Source organism: Castanea sativa, chromosome 1, assembly GCF_040712315.1.
Source record: "Castanea sativa cultivar Marrone di Chiusa Pesio chromosome 1, ASM4071231v1".
Taxonomy (NCBI): domain Eukaryota; kingdom Viridiplantae; phylum Streptophyta; class Magnoliopsida; order Fagales; family Fagaceae; genus Castanea; species Castanea sativa.
In genome coordinates, this window is record NC_134013.1 from 34,972,494 (window position 1) to 34,981,094 (window position 8,601).

Genomic DNA, 8,601 nt, shown 5'->3' on the forward strand with positions numbered 1-8,601 from the left:
TACTTCTTCTTTAACAGCTTCAGATGTTCTTTAGATGATTGCCGAGGTGATTGCTTTCTTGGTACAACAGGGGGGTTGACATTCAAATGATGACAAATGAAACTCGGATCTACCCCAGGGGCCTCATAAGCATTCCAAGCAAAAACATCAAGGTTTCCTTTAAAGAACTTCACCAATTCCTCTTTCTCCTGGGAAGGCAGCTGAGCGCCTACCAGAAAATACTTCTCTTTATCATCACTTATAATAACTCGCTCTAAGGCTTCACATTCTGCTTCCACCGATAGACCCCCTGATGACCCCGCCTCTTTTAATTGCTACAAACCATTTTCATTTAATGCCAAGGACCCACCCTTAACCTAATGCCTAACTGCAGCCACCATACACTGCCTCACTGTAGACTGGCTTCCAATCAACTCTTCAACCTGATCCCCAAATGGATATTTCACATTCAAATGCAGAGTAGAAGGAACAACCCCCATGGCATGAAGCCAAGGTCTCGCCACAATGGCCATGTATAGAGAATATGCATCTACCACTATGAAGTTGACCTTTCCAACTTCTGACCCCGTTTGTACTGGCAACCTGACTTGCCCCCATTGGTATAACCATCTTCCCATCGAACCCCACTAAAGGTGAATTATAACTAGTCTAATCTTTTGGTTTTAACCTTAAGCCTTTATACAAATCGGGATACATAATTTCTGCCCTACTACCTTGATCCACCATTACATGTCTCACGTCATACCCCCTTATCCTGAGCGTGACCACCAAAGCATCATCATATGGTTGTATAGTTCCAACCTTATCCTTCTCCGAGAAACTCAATGCCAATTGTAGTGCAACCTTAGCTCTCTTCAGCTCATAATTATAGTTCTCGGGTAATGGCCGAGCCACAATCATTACTCGGGAAGGACATGAACCCATCCTTCCAGAAGCTGCAAAAATGACATTAATGATACCCAATGGAGGCCTTAAAGAGGCATTCCCTTGAGTGACTAGGCATGTATGATCAGCTTGCCCATTAGGCCTATATAAGATTTGCTGCAACCTTCCATCCTTAACCAATTGCTCCAAATGATACCACAAATTTTTGCAATTCGCTCCTGGTGATAATCACAATGGAGATTCTGGTTACGTCTAGTAGGGTCTCCACTCATCTTATTAATCCATTTGAAGTATGGCTCATTCTTAATCTTCTCTAGAATTTGATGAACTAGCTCTCGGAACACCGTGTTAATGGCTTGTGGCACAATAGCAACCCTAGTCTGCCAGGTGAAATCTCGTCGAAGACGATTATCATTATATTTGTCCGACCTGAAGTCTCTCTTGTCCTGAGAGACCATCTTCGCTTTTCCTTTATCTAATTGCTAATCCTCCTCAACTCATTTATACTTATCAATTCGGTCCATGAGTTGGCGCGCACTTCTAACTAGGTTCCCAATTAACAACTTCCTTAAACCATGCTCAGCCGGTAGGCCGACCTTAAAAGTTCTGATAGCCACATCATCAAAGTCTCCATCAATCTCATTGAACATCTCCCAGTACCTGTCTGTGTATGTTTTTAAGGTTTCACCTTCTCGCATGGCCATGGACAGTAATGAATCTAGGGGCCGAGGAACTCTACTACATGTAATAAAGCAAGACCCAAAGGCCAGGGTGAGTTCCATGATGGAATCGATAGAACCTGCCCTCAAGCCATTAAACCACCTCATCGCCACAGGTCCTAGGCTGGATAGGAAGACCTTGCACATCAAAGCCTCATTCTTAGAGTACATAGCCATTCTCTAGTTGAAATAGCTTACATGCTCCACATGATCAGTTTGACGATTATACATGGTGAACGTTGGCTGAGTGAAACGTCAAAGAAGTCTCCCTCCTTCAATTTTACGTGTGAAGGGTGATTTAGAAATTTTACTCAGCACCCGGCTCACAGCATCAGTTCCCAGATCTCTGCTAGATGAATTCCTATTTTTACGATCATGGGGGTTACTCTCTTCATATGAATAAGACTCACTAGGAGGAGTTCTTGATCTAGGTTTATAGCTGCCCTCCTCATTCTCACCAGAAGAAGAGTAAAAAATGGATGAAGTTCGCCTCCATTGTTCGGGACGTAACTGTTTCCTCAAAGGGTCAATTTCCAACTGCATGGCTCTGGCATTCTCCTCATAGGAGATTCTGCGTCCAATATGTGACTGACTCCTACTAGTATGGGTGGTGTGTACAGTACCTTCCCAATCACCACCTCGCTCAAGATTAAGAAAGTCATCTAGACACTGGGATCCCTTCGACTCTACTTGGTGTAGACCTGAATTTGCCATAACTATCCGTTAAAACTCAATGAAGAACCAAGAGTTTCCCACAGATGGCATCAATTGTAAGGTTGCAATTTGCACCTAAGCCCAAAAAGAAGGAGGGTATAGGCCCAAAGAGCCCAATACAATAGATTTATAGAGTGTGGATCAGAACTCTTATTTCTAATGAACTTAAATAGTAACAACAGTGGCCCAAGACTACAAAATAACAAGGATGAACGAGTTTATATGATGAAACTTATTCTTGGACTCAAGCCGAGAACCAAATGCTGATATTTCTCCTTACTTAAAGATTAATTACAAATATCCAGTCTACAGTGTTTTTCTTCCTATCTCTTGACCTCCCCTCCTCTCTGAGACCTCTTTTCCTCTTATACTCCCCCTCACCTCTCATTTTTGCTCTCCACGTGTAAGTCCAAATTGCTAATGTTGATACTTGTCCCATCCACCAATTCTGGAAGTCTTTAGGTAATAGCTGTAAGGCTGAAATTCACTGTTCATATATCACTTCCTCATTAATGTGGCCAGAGACTTAAGTACAAAGCCTTCAATGCGGTGGTAGCAGCTTTCTCTAAGATATTTCCCAACTGTTCTCGCTCTCCGTGCCCTCATGAAACATATCTTCATCCTCAAAACCTCCTATAGGATGATTTTAGTCAACATGACTTACCATCTGACCCTCATCTTGACTGGCCTAGGAGATATCCCTCCTCTGATCGCTTCCATTAGCCTCTTCTGCCACAATTTACCCTTGGGTTTCCAAATCTGACATCCTTATCGTTACCAATCCATCCTCGGACAGGTAATAATTCTCAGACAAAGCCCATGGACCGAAAGCACCTTTTAGGCCTTTTACCCTCACATTATGAATATTAAAAATTTTACAATATATAATTTTTACAAAATAATGTGTCACGAATTTACAAAGATTATGTTGTAGTAGCTTTAATATTTTTTTTTTTACGTGAGTTTAATTAATATTTTTTGTAAAAGATAACTATTCAGCATGATGACAAATTAATTGCCACTAATGGTCATGCGCACATCCTTAGGTAAGCATGAAAGGCATCCTAGCAGGTTCCTTCTTCTGCAGTAATTAAATCAGACATCTTGTATACTGTAGTTAGTAGAGAATAAAAATAGAACAAAAGATCTTTATATATTAACTTCGTAAGTGAAGTTTGCTTTTTAATATGTAGCTCCCTCTAAATTAAAATCCTAAGTTCGTCAGTCAATGAATATGTTGCATTTCAGTGCAAGCATGCATGAATCCGTTTTGTATCATCCATATATTTATTTACCTAAGTACAGCTTTGCCTAACTTCTCATTAAAGGTAAAAGCTGGTCCATACACAAGACTTTGCAGCACAAAAAACATCTTGACAGTAAACGAACAATTTCCTGGACCAACTCTACACGTTAACAGAGGAGATACTATCGTGGTTGATGTTCTTAACAAAGGCAATTACAACTTCACTATCCACTGCTAATATCAAAATATTGATTAAATAGCTAGATTCATCATATTCTGATAATTTAAATTTGAATTTGTATCACTGTGATAATAATGCCAATGTTGTAGGTATAGAGTGAAGCAACCAAGATACCCTTAGTCAGATGGTCCTGAATATATTACACAATGTCCCATCCAACCAGGACAAAAGTTTAGCCAAAAGATCATATTTTCCTTTGAAGAATGAACTCTTTGGTGGCATGCTAATAGTGACTGAACAAGAGCAACTGTTCACGGGGCTATCATCATGCATCCCAAAAAGGGAACTAGTTATCCATTTCCCAAGCCTCATGCTGAAGTGCCCATCATATTGGGTATACAAGTTTTGCTAACTCAAAAACTCTCACCCTTTCCACTTATTCATGATTTGTAGCACAAAATATAAAATTAACTTTGGCAATGATTAAGGGCCCGTTTGGTTTAAAATTTACCATCACTCAATTTTCATCACTCAGTTCTCATCACTCATCACTTAAAACACCCCAATTTCTCAAATACTCTTATTTGGCACCTTAACTCAGTTCTACATTCCTTTGTTTCCAAAAAAAAAAAACACAAAAACACACACACACACACACACAAGTCAAGATATACGGCTGGACATGCGCTGGGCTTTGTTTCAAAAAAAAAAAACTCAAAGTCAAACATTGCGGCTCAAACTTAGATTTAATTACAAAAATGCCATTGAATACTGAGTTATGGAAACTAAAAACACCTAAAATGTGTTTTCAATTTCCATAACTCATAACTTAAAAATAAGATAATTAAGTGATGGAAATAAGGGGTGAAAACTAAGCCAAACAAAAACTTTTGTGTGGGTCTCATGTGTTTTGATAACTCAATTATGAGTTTTGGATCATATCTCTCAAAACACTTCTGAACCAAACAGGCCCTAACGTTTGGTTGAAAAGGCAGAGAGTGGCAGAAGAAAGATATAATGGAGATTTACAAGAAATTCCTTAAAAGCGGAGCAGACCCCAGTGTTTCTGATGCATATACTATCAATAGTCAACCTCGAGATCTATATCCATGCTCAAAATCTAGTAATTTTGAACTTCGTTATCCATTCTCTAAGTTCTCTTCTTAAATTATTCAATTCTTTTTTCTCTTTCAAGTTTCCAATTTCTTCTATTAAAGTCTCAAGATATATATGTAGATCCATGTATGTTTGTACAGTGAACTACCATAATAGAAACACAATCATTTTCACTTCACCTAAAATTATTTATTGGATCTAAAAATATACAGAATATCATGTAATTTAAAATTTTAAATAACATTCTACTAAATACACTTTTAAATTTATTATATTTAATCTAAATGAAGAGGACCCTCAATACAATTAATAAAAATACTTTATCTCACGTCAAATGTTTCTATGGATGGAGCCATGTTTGGACTTGGGGGCAATGGCACCCCATTTTTAAAAAATATATATTATTCTTATTATATATATTAGGTATTAATTTTACCAATTTTCTTTTCAAAAAAAAAATTTAGCAATTTTGTTTTAGAAAATTACACTTTTGCTCCCTTAAAAATATCATTGATTCTTTTAAGAATATTGTTATAGTCACAAATTTTTCTATAACATTTTTACGGACGGTTAATGTAACAAATTCTTATTGGTTCGCATTCGGACTTACCATTTACATTATTAGCAATTTGTAAAAAGGTTTGTAGTTCAAACGTTTTCCACATTTTAAAGACCATAAAAAAATATGTATATGTCTAAAATCTAAAAAATAAATATACAAGCCCAAAAAAATTAGTACAACAACAAAAATTATCAATAGTAAAACTAAAAAAAAATAAAAATAAATTAAGCCTGGTCAACCAATTTTACTTAAAACAAAAAATCTAACTCTTTAAAAAATTTTAAACAACTAGCAGCTAAGCGACTAAATAGCAACAAAATTGAAGGCCAAAGTCATTACACAACCAACAACAGAGCAGCCCCCCCTAACTCTAAGTTTTGGCTCCATCCTTGAATGTTTCATTTTATACTCCACAATTACAACTTCTCATCCATCCTTATATATATATATAGAGAGAGAGAGAGAGAGTAAAAAAAAAATGACGCAAGCACAATGGCATACTATTATTTGTTTTTATATGTAGATAGTGGGAGGGAAGAGGGGGGTTCAACCACACACATAATGCACCACACAATCACTTGAACCTCCATGACATATACCAAAGTTGATTAGTTTTTTTTTTTTTAAGGAAAAGTCGATTAGTTGGTAGAGCATAAAGTGAGGATTTTTATTATGATACATATTACTATGTTTTTTGATAATCAAGTTTTTCTCCCTTTATTGTAGAAACTTTTAAATTAATGGTGGACTACGGAAAGACCTATCTACTCCGCATAATCAATGCTGCTGTTCAAGATATTCTTTTCTTTGCCATTGCAAAACACAACATCATAGTCGTGGAAATAGACGCTAGCTACACCAAGCCATTGAAAATAGATTACATTGCAATATCCCCTGGACAAACGATCGATGTCTTGCTCGAAGCAAACCAAGCACTAGGTGACTATTACATGGCTTCTAAAGTATATTCCAGTGCCAATAGAGCAGACTACGATAATACCACCACCACTGCTATCGTACACTACAACCAAAACTACAATGCATCTTCAAGACCTCAATTACCTAATCTTCCTTCCTACAATGACACAAATGCATCAGCTAACTTCACTGGTAGCCTCAGAAGTTTAGTAGATGATAATTATCCTATTCGTGTGCCCTTAAACATAAGCACTCAACTAATGTTTACAGTTTCTATAAACACTTTTCCGTGCAACACTAATTCATGCCAATGCCCTAATGGAAGTCGCGTTTTAGCAAGCATGAACAACATAATCTTTGTGTTGCCACCCATTGGCATTTAACAAGCATACTATAATCATATTAGTTGCATCTATGGAGACCAATTTCCAAGTTTTTTACAGCAGAGGATCTCCCATTAGCTCTAGAGACACCAAAAAGGGGTACAGAAGTGAAAGTTGTTGAATATAACTCAACCGTGGAGCTTGTTTTGCAAGGAACGAACTTGGCTGCAGGAACAGGTCATCCCATGCACATACATGGATATAGTTTTTACGTAGTTGGTTGGGGATTTGGGAATTTTGACAAAGACAAGGACCCACTGGGATATAATCTTGTTGATCCTCCTCTTCAGAATACTATTGCTGTCCCTAAGAATGGCTGGGCTACCATAAGATTCCAAGCAGACATCCCAGGTAAATTGCAAATTACTGATGTTGTACGTTGTCGTTGTCGTTGCTGTTGTTAAGAACATAAATCCTATGTCTCACCATTGTATTCCATTTTATATCCTACAAATCACGGTCTACCATATGCTTTTTTTTTCCATATAAAATAATAGAAACTTTTTTTAAAATTCAGACAAATTACTAATATTTTTGCCATTGTTGTTAGGGATAAAATCCAACGTTTCATGGATTATATTTCATTTTATACTCTATCAATTATAATCTATCATGTCTTTTTTTCTTTCTTTATAAAAGAAGTAAAGTTTGAAAGGAAAAACCTAAAATAAAAATAAAAATTAGACACTTAACATACTATAATGGGTATTGTAGGGGTATTGGGCCCAGTAATTTATAATGGACGGCCCAACAAGGCCTTTTGGGCTAGAAACCCAAATCCGAAAACATCAAAATGATCGTGGAGTATTTAAGTGTCCCATACCGTCCGAGGAGTAAATTTGTCCTCGGAATGTTAAGCCGAGGATACACAGTATACGTGGAGGACAGTAGAAAAAGCGGTGGAATGTCTAAAGTAAAGCTGCTACCACCGCCCATATATTAAAGACTCTGTAATTGATACGCTGACAGTATAGATGGAAGGATGAGACCTGAGCATAGAGCTTGGAACTTGGTCCCAAATCCCAGCGGACTCTAGGGAAGAATGGATGGGACAAGTATCCAAAAATCAGGGTTGCAGCCATAAAGTGGAAGATGATGAAGAGAAGAAGAGGAGTATAAATAGGAGGGAAGGCATACGAAGAAAGGAGAGGCTTTTTAAGAAAGAAAAAGTATATGATAATCAATATTTGTATCCAAACTTGAGAAATACTATTAGAAACTATCCTCGGAAACAGTCCGAGGAGGAATTCTCAATCTTACTTTTTTGCAAACGATTCTTTGTTTTGTTCCATTGGGCCCAAAGCCCGTTCTTTTTGTGATTGTCTAAGCCATCCTTGAAATCTAAATTACAAACTCATCCTCTACAAATTCATTGTGAAGAAAGGCCTTTCAAGCCCATTTTCCTCCCAGTCGTGGTTTGGGAATTTGAATTGTGTCCTTACAGGTATATATAAAGTTGAACATAAAAGTCAAACACATGATTTTTATTCAGCTGTTAGCCATCATTTAGCTGACATCGGTTTCAATTTATTGTAGGAGTGAGGTTCATGCACTGCCATTTAGAACGTCACCTAAGCTGGGGCATGGACATGACATTCATTATCAAAAATGGATCTAACCCAGAAGCGCAATTGCTACCTCCACCATCGATATGCCGCCATGTTGAATGAGCAGTGAATTTGTTTATCCGTGATTTACTTTATTCTTGTGGTTGTTATCTTTTATTATCTTTCTTCTTTCTCAATCGGTGTTCGGTGAACTAAACACAGTATTATATTCAATTATGGGTATATCAATGAGTTTCATAGTTGTAATGTTGGTCTTGGCAACTTACAATATATCAAGCATTCTAAAAATTTGTATCAATAAGAAATGAC

The 8,601-nt window shown here is 37.2% G+C and overlaps 1 pseudogene; it reads left to right on the forward strand.

Moving 5' to 3' along the window:
• Positions 1–3,577: 3,577 nt before the first annotated feature.
• LOC142625783 (laccase-15-like) lies at positions 3,578–8,390 on the forward strand (annotated as a pseudogene).
• The last annotated feature ends 211 nt before the right edge of the window (positions 8,391–8,601 follow it).